A 20,461-nucleotide genomic window follows, 5' to 3' on the forward strand; every position below is an offset into this window, starting at 1 on the left:
GGTGGTTCTCTTGCAGAGGTGCCATAGGTAGAAGATTTTCCATCTTAAAATGCTTTCTAAGTTGGTTCCATATTCTGAGTGAGCAAAGCACAATTGGGTTATTAGTATATTTGCGATAACTTGCATTTATTGGAGAGCAGAGCAGGGAGTATAAAGAAGTACTACAGGATTTTACTTCTATTGCGGACCAAGCCTGTGTATGTTCATTTATTTGTGTCCAGGTTTTTATGGCTTGTATGTTTGCTGCCCAGTAATAAAACTGAAAATTAGGTAAAGCCATGCCACCTTCTGCCTGAGGTCTTTGTAGGGTCGCTCTTCAGATACGTGGGTGTTTTGAGTTCCAAATGAATGAGGTTATTGTTGAATCTAACTGTTTAAAAAACTATTTATTGATATATATTGGAATGTTTTGAAATAAAAAAAAGAAGTTTAGGAAGGATATTCATCTTAACAACGTTAATTCTTCCCGGCTAGAGTGAGATGAAGGGTTGACCATTTATGCAAGTCTTGCTTAATTTTTTCCATACAGACGGCAAAATTTTGTTGATAAAGATTTTTTTATTTTGTAACTTTAGGCTTATGTTTCAATGTCTCTCAGTGTAAACCACAACAGCATCACTGCAGTCTTTAAACCCAAACTTAAACAGTTTTGGGTGTGAAAAAGTCACCTGGTGATTCACAAAGGCAGTGATGAAATGCCTAGCATCTTGCATGTTGTGTGATTTCAATCAACATAGTAAATACAAGTCTAATTACAAAGATAGGGGTCCGAGGCATCAGGTATCGAGGGAGTCCGAGTCGAAGGTTTTGTGTACCGACTCCACAACTGTGCCTGTGCAAAGCAAGGCGTCAACAGATGTCCTCAATTTGTTTCCTCGTAATTAAGTCTAATATCTTTTAGTCACTGGCCCACGGTTGGAATTGTTACTTAGTGATACCCAGACTAACACAAGCTCCATTATGGCCTGTAGACTGTGACAACCACCATAATCACAGTATTATACCTGTAAAGCAAATAGGTCAAGGAATTTGTGGGTCAACCATTTTGCCTCAGAAACTCTGAGTCAGTTGCTCAATGAAACAGATGACTCTATAGATGGATATACAAATAGTACTTAATTTGTCCCAAGGAGAAAATTCAGCCACTTCTTACACTCAACTGAGCAAATTATTAGGAACACCTGTACATCAGCTTCTCTGTGCAATTATCAAATCAATCAATTATGTGACAGCAGCACAAAGCATAAAACCCTACAGTTACAGGTCAGAAGCATCAATATTAACATCAAAAACTATAATGGGGAAAAAAATGAGATCTCAGTGATTATGACCATGCCATTATTGTTGGCGGCAAGCAGGCTGGCAGAGTATTTCTGTAACTCTTGATCACCTGGGATTTTCACCACAACAGTTTGTAGAGTTTACTAAGAAGGCTGGAAAAAAAAATCTAGTGAACAGAAGTTCTACAGACATAAATGTCTTGTTGATAAAAGAGGTCAAAAGAATAATGGCCAGCCTAGTTTGAGCTGCCAGAAAGGCTCCAGTAACTCAGATAACCATCTGCTATGAGCAGAAAAGCATCTCAGAATGCACAACATGTTGAACTTTGAAGCAGACAGGCTGTAACAGCAGAACAACATGTTGGTTTCCACTTCTGTCAGCCAAGAACACAAAGCCAAGGCTGCAGTGGGCAAAGGCTCACCAAAACTGGACATTTGAAGACTTAAAAAAACAAAGCCTGGTCTGATGAACCTCGGTTTATGCTGAGACACAAATGGTTGGGTCAGAATTTGGCACCAACAACATGAATCCATGCATGCAATCTGCCTTGTGTCCACAGTTCCAGCTGGTGGTGGTGATGTAATGGTGAGGGGAATATTTTCTTGACATACTTTGATTGCTTTTATTTATTTATAAAAGCACACTTAAAACAACAGATATTGTGTCAAAGTGCTGTACAAAGAAGCTTTAAAATAAACACAACACAATCATACAGAAGCAGATTAATAAAACAACCACTTAAAACCACCCCCCCACAAACCCATTATACACAGTGAAAGGTGGAAGAAAATAAGCCAAATTTTAAAAACCTCGACAGACGACGAACACCTGATGTGGAAGGACTCTGGACCCGTCAATACCAATCAATCATCGCTCGAATGTCACAGCCTGAGTATTATTTATGACCATGTGCATCACTTCATGGCCATAATTTATCCATCTTCTAATGGCTACTTCCAGCATGATAATGCACCATGGCACAAAGCAGAAGTTGTCTCAAACTGGTTTCATGAACAAGAAAATGAGCTCAGTGTTCTACAGTGGCCTCCCCAGTCACCAGATCTGAATCCAATAGAAACACCACTGGGATGCAGTACACTAGGAGACTGAATGTGTAGCTGACAAATCTGCCAAAATTGCGTGATGCAATCACATCAACATGGACCGCAGTCTCAAAGGAATGTTTCTCACATCTTATGGAATCCATGCAGTGAAGAATGGAGGCTGCTTTCAAAGCAAAAGGAGGCACTGTGTAGTACTAGTATAGAGCTCCTAATAGTTTGCTCGCGAGTGCAAGTACCTGACATACAGCAAGAAACATTACAGGTATGCTGTTGCATCACTGCGTCCGGAAGTCATGATGACCAGATCTGGGGCCTCATGTATAAATGGTGCGTACGCACAAAAATGTTGCGTAAGCCCGTTTCTATGCTCAAATCGCGATGTATAAAACCCAAACTTGGCGTAAAGCCACGCACATTTTCACAGTAGCTCCAATCCTGGCGCACGCAAGTTCTCCGCTCAGTTTTGCAAACTGTCGGCACCCAGCGTCAAAGCAGTGCTGCTGTTCTCGGGTGGTTTCCCTTTCTTTTTTACATCCACAATGCCGACTTTATCAAATACACTGAAATTAACCGCATATTGTTCATTAGTTTAAGGCATCTGATTGTAATTAACCTGTAACAATATAATGGTCCACGGAATGGCCAAACTATTCTAAATACCACAGCTGCTTTACCGTTGTTACTCTCACTGCACCTTCTTCTTCGACTTTCAGTTGCTCCCGTTAGGGGTTGCCACAGCTGATTATCTTTTTTCCATATTACTCTCACTGCACCACTCAGAGCAGCTGATCGGAAAGAGAATTACCGGTATACAGAATCAAGCACACGCTGCCTCAGCCATTCGCTATTTGAACTGCTCTCATCTGACAAATGCTTCAGAGCCTTTCCTGTATGGACCTCACGGTTCAGAAACAGTTTCATCCCAAGAACTATAAACTCACTCAATCAGTCCATCAAGTGCTCCTTATAGAACTGTTTGTACTTACAAGTACAATTACCTTACTGTAAACTTGCGATACAGTTATAATACTGCACAACCTGCACCACTTTATAAAGTGCGTATTTACATATGATGATGATATCATTTTTAAGATGAAATGCAGCAAAATATGTTTATTGCATTATACAGATAAAATGTTAATGTCATTTAAATAACCTATATTGTTAATAATTAAACATGTGAGGACACAGTGGCGCAGCGCTAGCTAGTTCAGGGATTGTTCCTGCCTCGCGTTGTATTCTTGCTAGGGCTGGCGTGACACTGGATGGATAGATAGATAGAATAATTAAACATGTACTACGAAGATATTTCGATGTTCCTTAAAAGTTTTGAAGAATCAGAGTTCTAAGCTTACAGATGGCTTAACATCTATTACAGAGCAGATTGTGTGGCGATTGGTTACTTGGAGAAAGAAAAGGAAGGACAGGAATTGGGTGTTATTATGTTAGAAAGACACAGCACTGCTGCAATAAATTATTTCATCGAAGGTCATGCATGGCGCAGCAAGCATCTTGCGGGTGGCAGGAACAATCTGTCGACGAGGCACCTGCTTGTCAGTATCACTGCGCCACCGTGTTCCCATGTTTAATAACATGCTTTAACTCATATCATCATGAAAATGATATCACGTATACATCTCAGTATTTTAATTATTCAGAGAGCTGTAATATCACGAATGTAATGGATTCTGTGTCCTGTCGGAGGAAGAGAAAGTCCGTTTAAGAAGCACGTAGTGATTCACACACATAAGAGCACATACAAAACAAAGCATTTAACGTGCTACTTTAGTTACGATGGGATTTGAGAAACTAGTAAATTAAACGATTTAAAGATGAAGTTTATGATGTTCTACTTTAATGACAAAATAAACTATGTGATTAAAGTGGAAATTTCGAGATTAAAGTTGACATTCTGAGCTTTTTTCTCACTGTGTCCCTATTTTTTTTTTCTTTTCTCTGTACCTAATCAGCTTTCATATGACACTCAGATGGTGGGCTACAACCTCGCCTTTTCACGGCGACTTTGATATTTGACCGCTTGTTTTTTTATTTCGGGCACTGTGCATCTTTGTGAACTTGAGCTTTCAAGTTTCTCCGACACTCTGTCACTCGATCAACTTCCTTTTGTTGTTTATACCACTGTTTAAATCAATAAATAGTAAGTTTTTCCTTGCCTCCACTTGGTATTCGCTGAAATTCTTCTATTTTCCCCTACGCGTGTCTTTTGCCATTGCCTTTTCACAGAAGGCGGAGCTTAAGGGCTATTTATATTGATTTGCATATTCAAAGAGGCTTAATTTTGGGAGGAGTTGGAGTGGGAAAGCAGGCATGTGCACGTGTGTTACTGTTTATGTACCGGAAGAATATGGAAGTTGGTGTTCACACAGATTTATGCATCTGGATTTTTTTGTGTGTACGAACATTTCCGCTTTAGTCTGTACGCCATGTCATGGTGTGAATTTTGCGCACGCCGTTATACATGAGGCCCCTGGTCATAGAAGTTCAATGTCCAGCCCTGTAAAAGTGGTTATGAGTACAAAGACAAGTTAAAAATATGATGGATCTGTTAGCTAGGGTCTTGAACATCATCAAATTATCATTCCACAATGGTCTTCCATTTTACAACCAATTCAATTAAAGGATAGCCCCCGGACATCACAAATCTGGGACTGCACAAAAAAGCAAACACACTTGCCTTTTGCCATTTATGAAAACACATTGAAAAAAAAAAAAAATGTGCTTGGATATATAAACAAACTAGGGAAAGCAGTTTAAAAAAACAAAAAAAAAAAGCATCAACACATGTGAAACTTCATGTGCTTGTACACACAGCTCTTGCTTTATAATGCCGCAGGTAGTGTGGCATAGTGGTTAAATCTCTGGACTTCAAACCTCGAGGTTGTGGGTTCAAATCCTGCTGCTGACACTGTGTGATCATAAGCAAATGACTTCACAAAATAAATGTAACCAGTCGTATCTGAAACGTTGTAAGCTGTCTTGGATAAAGGCATCGGCCAAATAAATAAATAACAATGTCACAGACTAATTATAAAGCTGATTTATTAAAGGTGAATGTACGTCCCAAAACAACAAACTTCATGTGGCTTCAATAACAAAAAGAAACTCAACGATATCAGATCTCAATTCATCTAATAAATTGTATACCTGACTAACAAAAAATAAACTTAGGAAAATAACCGAACTGGGGTCTGCTCTCAGTGGACAAATCGCAATTGGGACTTAAAGAACTGTATAATAGAGGCAAAAAAAAAAAAAAAGCTGAAAAGACTGTAAAGGGTCAAACACACTCCCTGAATAGACACGATATTGCCAAAATTTAAAACAAATAGAAGTAGAAACAGTTTTACACCAACTGTAAAAACTTTTAAACAGGCCAAATTCATTTTTGTTAACATAAGTAGCCATTCCAGAATTATCTCTTTTTATTGTACAGTATGTACAATGGCTGAACCAGCACTCTGAAACCCAAAGGTCATGCAAAAAGACAATTTCTCTTCAGGGATGAACATTAAATCCAAAAAATATAAATATGAGGTTTTTTTTATTACTTTTATGTATGAATATATGTATGTATTTAGGAATGCTCTTGTATATGTTTCTGACTGGATCAATGCAAAGTTTCACTTATGGACAACAAAAGTAAACTAACTAACACGATCTCTCACGCCAGTTTTATTGCTAATGGTACCACTGACTGTAATTCTTTAGTTTTTGTCACTACCTTAATTTTAATAAGAGTCAACTAAAATTAACAAAAAGTGTGAGATTGGAACTGCATGATTTTCTGGGTGGAACCATGGGGGTATAAAAACAAAAGAATTGAGAACATCGGTAACACTTTAGTCTAGGTACTGAAAAAATTCATCTAAAAATGCAACGTTACACATTTACACTTAGATAAGAAGACGTTAACAAGGGCTTCTATTGGTGATAAAACATTTATAAAGCTTCAGTAAAGCGGTCATTCCTCTGCGCAACAAGAGATACTAAAATAACTTCACTTTGGAATGGGTCGAACTTGCATATCTTGATATTGCATACTTTTGTTTTTTTTTTTTAAAGATCTGGGAATTCTTAATATTTGTAAGTAGTTGTGAATTTCCCATTGGGATTAATAAAGTATCTATCTATCTATCTAGTTTTACCAGCATATCAAACGTCACATTGAAGAGACCAATAACCACTTTACTGATGCTTTATAACCATAATAAATACTAAAAGAACCCTTTGTTGGGGTCTTGCAAAAATGCATTATTTTACAAATTCATGTGACGTCACCTAAACTAAGGCATTAAATATAACAGCACAAAATCAATCAGTGATATTTAAGAATAAAACACACGTAAATAAAACTGCAGATGCAAGTCAAAAATCTTAAAAATGTACTGACACTGAATTTGAAGAAAAGCATGCTCCTTAAACTCTTTTGAAGCTATGCGATTCAGATGATTATATCAGCAGATACTAGAAGTCAACCATCACAACGCTGACTCAGATCTCGAGTATAACAAAAAATTATTATTAATAATAATAATAATGACAGAAGTCGATGACGCTGGGATAAGCTTTGCCTTCCAATCCTGAATTGGAAAAATTGGGTATTGAGAATGAATGAGTGAAAATGGCAACGATATCAATGACAATGACTCGTATTTAAAATACTACCACAATAAAATAACGACAAGGACTCAAATCTAAACTAATATAAGATGACAATGCTGACTCATAAACTATAATAATAGTAATAATAATGACTCAGATGTGGAGGAGGAATAAACAAACGGATTTAAAATGCTAAGATGTCAGTGACACTATAAGCAGTATGGCACCAACACACAGCTCAGCCATCACAACGGCAACAACAAGCTGACTCATATAAAATGATCAGGATGCGAAAGATGAGTAACTAAATGAAAAATTAAATGAAAAAGGAAAATTGTTGGTTTATGAATACAACCCTTCCTGATAACATAATTACTCAATAATATAGCAAGGCTAATGACGTAAATCAATTGAACCTTGTCTCAACTGCAATCTCATTCTCCCAACTTAAGTCTCGGTATGAGACTACAGCATGCAGCGGCTTGGACAAGTCTGTCTGTCCACCTGTGTCTGCCCGCCTCACGCTATTCATTTGCCGATGTTCTTCTATATGCGCTTCTCCTGCGCTGCTTTTTCCTTGAGGGGCGCTCATCAGTCCAAACCTCAGACTGTATGCCTATCCCGGCGGGAGCGCGCACTACTAACCGTCACTGCTTACGCGCGTGTCCACCCGAATTCCCTTGCCCGAGTATTCTTCTTTGCTAATGTCCAATTATGTGCGCCGACTTAAGGCTGCCAGGAGCTGCGCTAACCCTTCCTTTGATCCAATCCATCCGGCTGTACCTCTAAGCAGCTCACTCGAATATGTTTTTATCGTTCCCGGTTCGGCAGGCGCACCACAGCACGTGGACACGGGTAACGGGCAATGACAGTCATCACCCGGCACCGCAACGACTGCAAACCAACCAGGGAAGGGCGGCTCGTGCTGCTCCTCCCTTCAGCAACGGCGTGGCCAGAACGCTGCCAGCCTTTGCTATTGCTCTCGTGGTTACCGAGTACGGCGCAGACAGGCCCAGCCACTACATCGAGCTTCGAACCCGTGCCGAGTTAATCAAGGATACCGCCTTACCTGCCGCCGTTTCAGCCGCAGGAACACATATTCCTCTCTTGTTGCCCTTCCCTGAATGCGCCGGTCAGGGGCTGAACCGCAGCGGAGCGGAGCTGAGCGAAGTACACAAAGCGCCGGCGCCGCGTCAATGACGAGACGTGAGAGAGAATGGAGCGGAGTGACGCTACGCTGAAAAGAGCTGCGCGGTCCTAGCGCCCGACATGTATCACCGCGTCTTGCGCGGACTCGTGACGCCTTTTCACGCTACTGGGAATCATTGCTTCGGGTTATGATCTCCATCAGTGACGGTTACTTTGGAAGTTATATGTGTTTTGTATCTAAAAACATTATTTCAAATTAGGAAAAAATGCCTTTACTCGAAAAAGCCACACCCACCTTTTCCCACAAAATAATATATGGGGCGGGTCTACGCTCCAATTCTGACCGTAGTGAGTAACAAGGGGAGGGGAGCGGAACGAAGAGCGAAGTTTCAGGGAAAAGAATTTTGAGGTGTGACACGAGGCTGCAGTAGTTGCCTGTGGCGTTAAAAAAAAAAGCGATTCATCATCACTGAACGTGGCACAAATCGGAGGCGTCTGCCTCCTTCCCTGTAGGTAATGTATTCGTTTCGGCTCGATATTTAGTTCGTTCACAGATGAAGAGGTCTAGCAGAACATGGACCAACTCGAGCAATGCTATTAGAAGTAACCGCTGGTAGTAGATGCGCTCAAGAAAGGGCTTGTGGTGGTCTTGAAAAATGACAGATGTAAAGAAAAAAAAGCATTGCAACCAGAGGTTATGAGGCTCTAAAGAAAATAATTGTCTAACTATGAGCAGGCAACTTCTATTTGGTAATTTATAAGCGAAAAGGCAGAGCTAGTAATAACAGCTCTGGCACCAGCAATATTCAACAGTAATGGCGCTTTCTCCACCCCAGAAACATTTTTCAGGAACCATTGACTTTTTAGAAACTCAAAAACTTTTTTTTAGCATTCCCACGGCAGGGACTTGAGTCATTTGTAGCTCCTGATACTATTTTTGCTCCTACTCCAGGGTATGTATTTTTCATTCAGTCAGAAAGTACAATATTGTGGGTGGGGCTTGAGCAATGAATTGTGCTGATTGGTTGACCACAAGCATTAGCACCATGTTACAAGTCTGCTTGTAGTTTGTATTTTGGAGAATGATCAGGGAAGATGGAGTGCTGCACTTCACACCACATCAGTCTTCATAGCTGCCTCCCTGGTGTGCCGTATCAAAACACTAATCTCCATCGTGTAGTCTGGAGCACCTCGAGCTAATAATGGTGGGGTGAGAAGTGTCCCTGTCCCCATGAACTGCTGAACACACCTCACTTCGCACTGCATCGCTCTTCTTTGCACGTCACATATTTTGCATAAAGATTACAGTTCCTGTTTTGTGGTGGGAACACAACACATAAAAGTGACCAGGATCCATAAGTCACCTAGGATCTACAGGTACATTGTCCAGGAACCCATTGGCTCCTGAAAACAATGTACTTGTGGTGGGAAACGCATTAAATGTATTTGAATGTACGTGTTAGGGCACATAATAACAACTTTTCAATAATCTAAAAATAAAAATTCAAATGTGGCTAAAAGTCAAAGGTGGCATCGTTCTGTCAGTCCTAGAGTTTGACTGTGAACTGGGAGGAAGATGGATTACCTGAGACAACGGAAACTGACAGAGGGAGAACAAGTAATCTCCAAAGACAAAGTGACTGGAGTCAGATTTAAATCCATAAGCCTGGAGCAGTGAGGCATCAGCTTGCCGTCTCTGTCTGGAAATAAAAGTGATTACTAAAAAAGATGGTGAAGGACCGACAGGAAAGGACAACTTTAGTATAAGGAAACACTACTAAAGGTTAAAGTCAGATTTGTAACTGTGGATTAAATAAAGTTAATCACATGCACACTGGGGTGGGCTCCAGTTGTCCCACGAGCCTTCCCTGGATATGCAGGTTTAGAAAATGAATGGAAGATGGATCTTCTGACTTTTCAGAACAAGATAGTGTATATCTTAAGGCCAGCTAGAATTCTTCTACTACATCTAAGGACAATAGAACATTCTGAATTAAATTTTAAATTAATTTTCAATTTATTCTTATAAAGTGCACTTCAGCTTAAAAGACTGTTAAAGTATGGTTAGAAAATAACAAAGTGACATGCAACTAAAATACAACATACAACAATGAAACACAACAGAAGAAATGCGATATAATTTTATATTCAATTACAATAGAACACCAATTATCCATGCCCCGGTTTACAGAAGTTCCGCATTATCCGAGGTGAACCAGTAAGGGCAATACACTACTTTTCTTATAATTAATAGAAGCTTTGCTGTAATTACTATACTGTTTAACCTTTGGAAATATGGACATGCCTCACTCACCCCTCGGCTGTTCTCGGAAAGAATTTGATATGTGAAAGCATTTGATAAAGGTGAGAGGATGGGCATCAAACTAAAAGAAGTGGGAGTTCAGAGTGTGGAGTGTAGGTGGGTGCAAAATTGGCACAGATACAGCAAGCATATGGCGATGGTGTGAGGAACCCTCTCAGAATTGGCTGATGTTAAGACTGGTGTCCAGGAAGGGTGAGTGCTAGGGCCGCAGCTATGGTTAATATTATAATAGATATGAAAAGGAACATGAATAATAAGCTGTTCAAGTTTTACAGATGATACCAAGCTGGGTGGATTGGCAGATAATTTAGAATGCATTGAATCATTGCAGTGAGACTTTGACAGCTTACCAGCTTGGACAGACTTGTGGACAATAACATTTATTGTAAGTAAATATAAAGCATTACATGTAGGAATTAAAAATGTGTGATTTGAATACACAATGGGAGGTCTGAAAGTTGAAAGTACCCCTTATGAGAAGGACTCAGGAGTTTTAGTGGACTTGACACTGTCAACGGCCAGACGGTGTTCAGAAGCCATTAAGAAGGCTAACAGAATGTCTGGTTATATAGCGCCGTGATGTGTGGAGTACAACTCACAGGAGGTTCTGCTCAAGCTTTATAACACACTGGTGAGGCCTCATCTGGAGTCCTGTGTGCAGTTTTGGTCTCCAGACTACAAAATGGACATAGCGGCACTAGAAAAAGTCAAGAGAAGAGCAACTAGGTTGATTCAGGGCTACAGGGGATGAGTTATGGAGAAAGATGAAAAGAGCGGAGCCTTTTCATTTTGTGTAAAAGAAAATTACGAGGTGACATGACTGAAGTGTTTAATATTATGAAGGGAACAAGTCCAGTAGATCGAAACTGTGACATGTGATGAAGACCATGGAGAGGCTGCTGCTTCACCACCTGAGGCCACAGGTCCGCCACACCCTCGACCCTCTGCAGTTTGCATACCAGGAGAAGGTGGGAGCGGAGGATGCCATCATCTACATGCTACATCAATCCCTCTCCCACTTGGACAGAGGCAGTGGTGCTGTAAGAATTATGTTTCTGGACTTCTCTAGCGCCTTCAATACCATCCAACCTCTGCTCCTTAGGGACAAGCTGACAGAGATGGGAGTAGATTCATACCTGGTGGCATGGATCGTGGACTATCTTAAAGACACACCTCAGTATATGTGTCTCGGGAACTGCACGTCTGACATTGTGGTCAGCAACACAGGAGCGCCGCAGTGGACTGTACTTTCTCCGGTCCTGTTCAGCCTATATACATCAGACTTCCAATACAACTCGGAGTCCTGCCACATGCAAAAGTTCGCTGACGACACTGCTATCGTGGGCTGCATCAGGAGTGTGCAGGAGGAGGCGTATAGGAACCTAATCAAGGACTTTGTTAAATGGTGCGACTCAAACCACCTACACCTGAACACCAGCAAAACCAAAGAGCTGGTGCTGGATTTTAGGAGGCCCAGGCCCCTCATGGACCCCGTGATCATCAGAGGTGACTGTGTGCAGAGGGTGCAGACCTATAAATACCTGGGAGTGCAGCTGGATGATAAATTGGACTGGACTGCCAATACTGATGCTCTGTGTAAGAAAGGACAGAGCCGACTATACTTCCTTAGAAGGCTGGCGTCCTTCAACATCTGCAATAAGATGCTGCAGATGTTCTATCAGACGGTTGTGGCGAGCGCCCTCTTCTACGCGGTGGTGTGCTGGGGAGGCAGCATTAAGAAGAAGGATGCCTCACGCCTGGACAAACTGGTGAGGAAGGCAGGCTCTATTGTAGGCATGGAGCTGGACAGTTTGACTTCCGTGGCAGAGTGACGGGCACTGAGCAGACTCCTGTCAATCATGGAGAATCCACTGCATCCACTGAACAGGATCATCTCCAGACAGAGGAGCAGCTTCAGCAACAGACTGCTGTCACCGTCCTGCTCCACTGACAGACTGAGGAGATCGTTCCTCCACCACACTATGCAACTCTTCAATTCCACCCGGGGGGGTAAATGTTAACATTATGCAAAGTTATTGTCTGTCTGTACACCTGCATTGTTATCACTCTTTAATTTTAATATTGTTTTTTTTTTTGTTTTGTATCAGTATGCTGCTGCTGGAGTATGGGAATTTTCCCTTGGGATTAATAAAGTATCTATCTATCTATCTATCTATCTATCTATCTATCTATCTATCTATCTATCTATCTATCTATCTATCTATCTATCTTATAGTGCCTTTCTCATCTATCTATCTATCTTTAAAATGAGTTCATCGAGAACATGTGGACACAGTTGGAAACTTGTTAAGGGTAAATTTCACCCATAACATTAGGAAGTTCTTCTTCACACAGGGAACCACAGTCACATTGAATAAGTGACTAAGTAGTGGGGTAGAGTGTAGGACTTTAGGAACCTTCAAAACTCAACTTGATGTTATTTTGGTAGAATTAAGTGGATATGACTGTCTAGCTTTGTTGGGCTGAATGACCAGCTCTCATCTAGATTGTTCTAATGTATAAAAAAGGGTCTGAAGACTTTGTGAACCCCGTTGTATATTACATAAATATATAAAAATAACAAAATGATATTTCATGACTTTAAATACAGTAGATATCGGAGTTCAATTTAGTATTGCAGAGATACTCCATTTGCAAATCATGAAATTAACTTTTCCTACTTCCCTGCCTGGCTTCCATCCATCCTGCTTCATATAATTTAGGGTCATATGGGGGCGGCACTGAGCACAAAGCAGGGAGCAACCATAGACAAGGCACCTGCACATAGTTCTATAGACCCCAGATGTCACTGTCCCAGGTCAACTACAATCTTCCAGGAGGCTATGGCACAGGCAACAATAGCCACAACTACCATAAAATACCATGAAGGTCTGATAATGGGGTCTGTCATTGTCAGCACAATCCCACCAGGCCATTCACCCTACAGCTCACCAAATCCCACTGCAAGATGATAAGAAGAGAAAGAAAAAAGGGGAAACCTGATCTGCCATACAGAACTGTTACATGCACTGAAATGAAACGGGAAGGGGCTTACAGCAGCTCTAACAGGTACACACCATACTCATGAGCCTCACACCTTGATTTAAACGTTGAGACAAACGGCACTTCTTTAATATTGGCACGTAGATAAGGAAGATGCTGTACAAGGTAAGTGTTATGTGTTTTGAACCAAATTCTTTGGAGCATTCTGTTTTGATATGCACCAAGAATGAAAGAGACAGAACAGGCATTATGGAGAAAGGAATGTTGGAAAGTTTATAATTTGAAGTTTCCCATTCAGTGAACAAAACAACTGTGAACAATGTGATACTGTTTAGGGGATTTCTAGTATATTAACAACAACAAAAACAAAATAATTCATTTTTAGGAACTTATATAGGCTAAGTAAAATCCATTCACTTGAGGCAGTAACTCGCCTCACACTCAGAGAAAGACAGTCCACCTTTTTCCAACTAAGGACCACAGCCTCAGATCTGGAGGTGCTGATCCTCATCCCTGCTGCTTCATAGATGGTTGCAAACCATGTTAATGCGTGTTGGAGTTCACAGCCTGATGAACCCAACAAAAAACAAGTGACGCAGTTCTAAGGCCACTGAACTGGACCCCCTCCCTGGCAGCGCTTTGACATCTTGTACATGGAAATCACAAGCAGGATAGGAGATAACACACAGGCCTGGTGGTGTCTCACACCCACTGGAAACGCTGCTGATGCTGGTCCGAGTATGTGGGCACAGCTCTCACTGCGACTATATAGGGGCCCAACAGCCTTTATTAGGGTGACCCAGACCCCCTACGGAATCCTTCGAGGAACACAGGACCTTAAGGCTTCTTTTGGTGTTAATGATATATACAAACACCAGTACAGTGGTTATTCATCTCTCCAACATGGACTAGGAAAATGACCTCACTTTAGAATGGTTAGAAGTGGCTTAACTGGGACATATTTCTCTTCATATTGCATATTTCAGAATGAGATTGGTGAATCCTTCATATTCATAAGTCATTTTTTGAAGCATATCAAAGGCTCCTAATATGCCACACTTGCCACAGATGAATAACCCATCTACCGATGCCTGATAAGCATAATAGAGGCCAAAAGGAGCCTTTGTTAAGGTCTTATTAGGAAAGACTAAATGAGTAATAGAAGAACTTTTGCAGTACCTAAACTAAAGTGTTGCCAAAAGTTACATTCTTCTATAAACAATAAAATTTAAGATGACCGTAACCTCAGATTTGGAGGTCATGTCATTTTCTAATGTGCTTATTCCAGACCCTGGTCTGGGGTTTGAGCCTATCCCAGCTTGCATAGGGTGGAAGGCAGCATGAAAATCTGGATAGGGTGCCAGGCTGTCACAGAGTGAACACACACACACACACACACACACACACACACACACACACACACACACACACACACACTAGGGGTCAATTTACCTAACCTGCGTGTCTTTTCACCTAACATGTAAACTCCACACAGGGAGGACCTGGGATGCGAAACTTGGTCTCCTTACCTGGACCGCTACGACTGTGACATGGTGCTGCCCATATCTGAAGGTGCTAATTCTGATCTCAAATGCATTATGTGGCAAATTTCAGACTTTTCTGTATACTTCAGCACAGGACCAGGCCAGACATTCTCTCTTGCATGGCAGCTCAGTAACCCTTGTGCTCAATTTGCTAATAATGGCTTGATTCTCTGTGTCTCACATACACAAAGCCAGATGGCATGCACCCCCCCAACCACAAATAATGTAGATGTGTCAAAATCAGCCTTAATCCACCTAAGATGGGTCAGCACGGCACAAAAAGGCCACACTTACAGAAGACAGATTACAGTGAAGCACCCATTACTGTGTCAAGCTGGCGCAGCCTGTAAAACGGCATTAGAGTGGCTTACACTAAAGTGGCTTTGCTCAGTAACCGTAACCTGACTTCCTGCAAGACGCACACCACACAATTAGGTGCTTCTTAACAGGGAGCAGACTTGCCTTCTCATCAGAAATTCTAACTGCTCTGTTTAAAGAAGCAGCACTCAGTAATTTGGCCATTTAGGAAAGTTGCTGACAGGCCAAGTGCCTGCATTTTAAGAGGGCACCACGAAACTTTCACATTCGTCCTTTTCCAGAACTCTTACCTGAAAAGTGAGAATGTGTTGTCCACAGCTGTGGCGGACAGCCGGGTCCCATGCCAGGCAGGGATACCCCTGCTGCTTATGTTCTGGGGGAGCAGCCATGGACAGCTCAGTACCTCCCCCGGGCCGCTTGGTGGCAGCCTCCCTGGCCAACGGTGATTCCCCAACCTCCCGCAGGGCTCCATGGGAGATGGAGTCCTCCACAGCCTGGTTGGGGCCCAGGGGGGCCTCTGTCTGGTTTCAACAGCATGGCTGGACAACTCTTCGGCCCCACCTGGAAGTGCAATTAGGACCAGGTGGTCAAGCACCTGGAACGCTTCCGGGTGGGCTATAAAAAGGGCCGGCCACCACCACTTGAGGAACCAGGGTTGGGAGGAGGAGGACTATGCTTGCGAAGGAGTGGTGGTAAAAGAAAGGATTGTTATGTTATGTTGGGATAGTGCTTTATGGACTGTGTATTGCCTGTGGGTCACGGGGAAGACGTGTGCCCATGGGTGAAGAAAAATAAAACATGTCTTTAGTTTACACGTGCCTCTGTGTCCATCTGTGTCGGGTTGGGCGCAATATAGCGCCTTTGTTACACAGCCTAGGAGAAGATTCATACCTGGTGGCATGGATCGTGGACTATCTTACAGACAGACCTCAGCATGTGCGTCTCGGAAACTGCAGGTCTGACATTGTGGTCAGCAGCACAGGAGCTCCGCAGGGGACTGTACTTTCTCCGGTCCTGTTCAGCCAACATACATCAGACTTCCAATACAACTCGGAGTCCTGCCACGTGCAAAAGTTCACTGACGACACTGCTATCGTGGGCTGCATCAGGAGTGGGCAGGAGGTTAAAGTCATAAAACCTCAGCAAAGCTGAACAGACCACCTCCCATTTTCCAGTAAAATATTGCGACTACAAAAGAGTGGTCAGTTTGACAAGTGGCATGAGAAGAAGCAGAAAAAACAGGTGGCTTTGTTTGAAAAAGGATCAGGTACCTATTACTATACCAGATTGAGTGGCCAAACTATGAATCAGGAGGAGGATTATATGAACCTCATCAAGGACTTTGTTAAATGGTGCGACTCAAACCACCTACACCTGAACACCAGCAAAACCAAGGAGCTGGTGGTGGATGTTAGGAGAACCAGGCCCCTCATGGACCCCATGATCATCAGAGGTGACTGTGTGCAGAGGGTGCAGACCTATAAATACCTGGGAGTGCAGCTGGATGATAAATTAGACTGGACTGCCAATACTGATGCTCTGTGTAAGAGAGGACAGAGTCGGCTATACTTCCTTAGAAGGAAGATGCTGCAGATGTTCTATCAGACGGTTGTGGCGAGCGCTGGGGAGGCAGCATAAAGAAGAGGGACGCCTCACGTCTGGACAAACTGGTGAGGAAGGCAGGCTCTATTGTAGGCACTGAGCTGGACAGTTTGACATCAGTGGCAGAGTGACGGGCACTGAGCAGACTCCTGTCAATCATGGAGAATCCACTGTATCCACTGAACAGGATCATCTCCAGACAGAGGAGCAGCTTCAGCGACAGACTGCTGTCACCGTCCTGCTCCACTGACAGACTGAGGAGATCGTTCCTCCACCACACTATGCAACTCTTCAATTCAACTCGGGGGGGGGGGGGACAAACGTTAACATTATACACAGTTATTGTCTGTTATACCTGCATTGTTATCACTCTTTAATTTAATATTGTTTTTTGTATCAGTATGCTGCTGCTGGAGTATGGGAATTTTCCTCTGGGATTAATAAAGTATCTATCTATCTATCTATCTATCTATCTATCTATCTATCTATCTATCTATCTATCTATCTATCTATCTATCTATCTATCTATCTATCTATCTGCAAGAGAAGTGGCTAGTTTATGCATATGAATCCAGCAGGCATCTATAAAGAACCCAGAATCCTTTTTTTTACATTTGAACAAAACTTTTTCTTCACAGTTCCCCCCATTTCAGGACACCATAATGTATGGGACACAGCAGTGGCAGGTCTAGTAAAGCCGTTCTATTTAGTTCGTTGTTGCATATCCATTGCATGCAATGACTATTTGAAGTCTGCGATTCGTAGACATCACCTGGTGCTGAGGATCTTCTCTGCCAAGCCTCTCATGCAGCCATGATGTTTTTATTTTTTTTGGACCACAATTTTTAGTGCCAAAGAGTCTGAATACTTCTAAGGAGGAGTGTCAGTTTTTGATTTTCAGTAAATTTACAAACCTTTCTAAAAAATATGTTTTTGCATTGTCATCATAGTTTATTGAGTGTAGACTGATGGGAAAAAATGGCAAATATATCCATTTAAACTGAAATCTACAACACAAGGCAGTCTGCACAAAGTGAGGAAGGTCTGAACACTTTGTGAATCCTGGCATCACTGTGGTCAAGGATGGAAGCAGCTCTGGATGGGCCTACTCACATACACGATGGCACTAGCACAATTTGAATTGCCAGTTTACCTGAAATGTGCAACTGTGGGAATGTGGGAGGAATACGGCAGGTAGGCTGCCCAAATCCAGGTGTGTAAAGCGTGTGGAGACTTACCAAGCAGACTGAAAGCTGAAGTTGCTTCTACAATGTACTAATTAATAGTCTGAATGCTTACTGTATATAAAGGAGACATTTTGTTTTTTTATTTTTTTGTGTCATGCGTGCACACAGGAGGACCTCATCAAGGGCTTGAATGAGGTATGTGATAACTCGCCCGGGTGAGAAGGGGCTGCCGTCGGTGAAGTTCTCTTCCCCTTCTCTCCTTGCAACTCCCAGGAACTGCCCAGTGAGGGCTCTTAGCTCCACTCCTTCTGGAACACGCCGCCATAAGAAGCCCAGCTGCCCGGAAAAAGATGTAATTTTCCGCAGAGCTAACCGGCAGAGGGAGCTCCCAAACAATTGACCCTTTCCTCACAAGCAGCTACCTAGGAATAGCCTATTGTTTTGATTTTTCGAGAATTTTGTTTGTATTAAACACCACTAACTAAATGGGACAATCTGGTTGGTGTCCCAACTTTTTCTTGTTGTCTGTCCTGTCTTCCTGCACCCAGCCACAGCAGTAAAAACATGTCTTCACTTTGTCATTATGGGTTATTGGAGTGTAGATTGATGGGGGAAAAATAGCAAATTTATCCATTTAAAATTAAATGTACAAAACAATAGTGAAGGAGTCTGAAGAGTTTTTGAATCCACCATGGGCTCAGACTTTATGTAACTCTGAAATGGGTTAAGAGGGTTTTAGAATATAACTAGTCATTTAGCCCGTTCCAATAACGGGCGCTAGAACAGTAGTGCATAAACATTAGTAGGAACAGTCTGTATTAAATGGCAAGGGACCTTGACCACATTCTGTTTGTTGGTCGTATTTTTCTTTCTTTCAGCCTTTCTTTTGTTGATGTTTACTTGCTGAGCTGACCGTTCTTCGTGGGCTGCCGCCGTGTATTGTGCGTCTTTAATTTTCTGTGACAGCAATACTGTCTTGTACGGCTCTATTCAATAAGGGCGCGCACAAAAAGGCGAGCTTCAAAAGGGCGACCTCAATTGAGCGCGGCGAATAAAGGCATTCGTAGATAATTTAGTTGAAATGGCTCTGGAATATGTGAAGAGCAACAAAGGTGCAGATCTTTATTTACGCGCGCCTTTATTCGCTGCGCCCAATTGAGGTCGCCCTTTTGAGGCTCGCCTTTTTGTGCGCGCCCTTATTGAAGGATACCGTCTTGTATGTCCGCTGGCTTGTACGTCCGTAATATACCTTTAATTTTCTCTGGCTGTAATACAGGCGTGCGCGTCGGTAATATGCCTTTAATCTCCTCTGACAGTAATACTGGCTTGTATGTGGCTGTAATATGCGTCACTATATTGTGTACCTTTAATTTCCACTCGCAGTAATACTGGTTTGTATTTCCGTAAAACGACTCTAACTTTCTCTGACAGTAATATCGCGCATCGCACCGTACCCCACGCATGCGCACTTCACCAGAAGACACCCACACACGGACACCTGGACGCACACAGGGATTTTATTAAAGAGGATGTTATGTCATAAACACTCCCTGGTATTCTGTGCTCTTTGACTCGTGAACACAGTGGGCATAAAAAGTCTACACATCCCTGCCAAAATCGCAGATTTTTAGTAATAGAAAAAAAATGAAGTCAAGAGAAATCCTGTCAGAACGTATTCCACTTTTATTGCAAAATTGCAATCCATACAAAGAAGGTGAAAACAAATCAGAAGCTGTTTAGTGGAAAAAGGAAAAACAATCCTACAAAAACCTGGTTGCATTCATGTGTAGGCCCCCTAAACTAATACTCAGTTGAAGCCCCTTTTGCATTGATTACAGCACACAGTCTTTGTAGGTAAGAGTCTATCAGTTTGGCACATCTGGACTTGGCAATTTTTGCCTACTCCTCCTTGCAAAAATAAACTCCAGATTTGTCCAATCCTGAGGGCATCTCAGACATTATACATATACCACTCTTCAGGTCACCCCACAGGTCTGGGTGGGCTCTGGCTGGGACATTCCAGAACATTGAAGCCATTGCTTTGTTGATTTTGATGTATGCTTTGGATGGTCCTCTTCATCTTCATTTTTCTAGCAAATACTGGAAGGTCTTGTACCAAAACAGACTGATACTTGGAGCTCTTCATGATTCCACCCACCTTGACTAAAGCTCCAGTTCCAGCTGAACAAAAGCAGCCCCAAAGCATGATGCTGCCTCTACCATGTTTCACTGTGGGTATGGTGTGATGTGCTGTGTTTTTTTTTTTGTGTGAAACTAGGGGGCTCCGCTCGCTCACCCCCGGGTTTGGTTATCCGGATATACAATTTAAAGAGATTGTTATTTTCATGGGAATTGTAACATACTCTT

At 42.1% G+C, this 20,461-nt stretch overlaps 1 protein-coding gene across 4 annotated transcripts in view; it reads right to left on the reverse strand.

The window, feature by feature from the left end:
• Positions 1 to 20,461, reverse strand: part of fam49bb (family with sequence similarity 49 member Bb) — a 166,955-nt gene that overhangs the window by 93,645 nt on the left and 52,849 nt on the right. For 2 of the 4 annotated variants that reach the window (XM_028804398.2, XM_028804401.2), the window contains exon 1: positions 8,038 to 8,198. The exons of 1 other annotated variant lie outside the window; for it this stretch is intronic. The gene's annotated coding sequence lies outside the window, so the exon portion shown is untranslated. Of the gene's footprint in view, positions 1 to 8,037; positions 8,200 to 20,461 lie in introns of those variants that run through there. One more of the 4 variants, XM_028804402.2, reaches the window with a different exon arrangement.

This window comes from Erpetoichthys calabaricus, chromosome 6 (assembly GCF_900747795.2).
Source record: "Erpetoichthys calabaricus chromosome 6, fErpCal1.3, whole genome shotgun sequence".
In the NCBI taxonomy this organism is placed as follows: domain Eukaryota; kingdom Metazoa; phylum Chordata; class Cladistia; order Polypteriformes; family Polypteridae; genus Erpetoichthys; species Erpetoichthys calabaricus.